The sequence below is a fragment of the Hipposideros armiger genome, unplaced genomic scaffold, assembly GCF_001890085.2.
Source record: "Hipposideros armiger isolate ML-2016 unplaced genomic scaffold, ASM189008v1 scaffold_75, whole genome shotgun sequence".
NCBI lineage: Eukaryota > Metazoa > Chordata > Mammalia > Chiroptera > Hipposideridae > Hipposideros > Hipposideros armiger.
This window is the reverse complement of record NW_017731425.1, coordinates 796,103-797,108: the sequence shown is the minus strand read 5'-3', so window position 1 is coordinate 797,108 and position 1,006 is coordinate 796,103. Positions and strand designations below refer to the sequence as shown.

Sequence of the window (1,006 nt, the reverse complement as noted above, 5' to 3'; positions counted from 1 at the left end):
GCCCCCTGCCCCCGCCCCCCACCGTCTACTCTGACCAGCTCTTCACAATCTGATTGCTAACCGACTTTTCCCAGCAGCTCCTACACAGTCTGAAAATGGCCCTTTTCTCCCTCAGTGACATGAAGGGATTTGTCACTTTGGTCATCAGCTGGTATTTGGACTTCAAGGGCAAATTTGTCCATGGCTTCCCTTGTCTGAGCTCCCATGCTTCCTCCACCCCCAGCCCTGTATGCCCAAGTCCTAAGCATGCTCCAGGGTCTTATTCTAATGCCACCGCCTTCTCAGACCTGGCCAACATCTCATCCTTCTCCAAATTATCAGAGCACGTATTTCTCCTCACCTCTCATGTCATGTTCTCTCTCATGGTACTGACATTTGTTTATGTGTATGTTTCATGTCCTGTACTGTTCTGTACACTTAAATTCCTTGAGAGCAGGAATTAAGTCTTTCTTAGCACACAGTAGCCATTAAGAATATCTGTTGAGTAAATTAGTGACTGCTAAGTGTCAAACACTAATCTTAGGTATTGTGAATACAGAGATGAATTACCTTGGAGTAAAACCCATTTACTAAGAAACCTGGTCTCATATGGGGAGACAGAGCCATAAAAAGATAATGCAAAACTACAAATATGTGCAGAACAGGGAGATGGCACAGAGGAAGACACAGTTATGGAGCCCTGGGCTCCACAGTCAGACAGTTCAGGATCCAAGTTTTGGCTCTGCCACTTCACAGCTCTGTGACATTAGCAGTGACTTGATCTCTTATGTGCCTCAGTGAGAATAAAGTAGTACCTACTCCATAGGATTGTTGATGTGCATAAGGCCCTCAGCACAGCGCATGGCGCCTAGTAGTGATGTAATAAATGAACACTGTCGGGCCAGCCGAGTGGCGCGATGGTTAAGAACTGACTTGGGACGCCAGAGGGCCCCGGTTCGTATCCCACATATGAGGGCCAGTGACACTGCCCTCCACAGCTAAGATGCTGAACAACAGCTCAACCTGG

General features: G+C 47.4%; 1 protein-coding gene across 12 annotated transcripts in view; it reads right to left on the bottom strand.

Annotated features, from left to right (window-relative positions):
- The window catches only part of PATZ1 (POZ/BTB and AT hook containing zinc finger 1), a 52,975-nt gene that overhangs the window by 28,274 nt on the left and 23,695 nt on the right, over window positions 1-1,006 (bottom strand). The gene's annotated exons all lie outside the window — the stretch shown is intronic.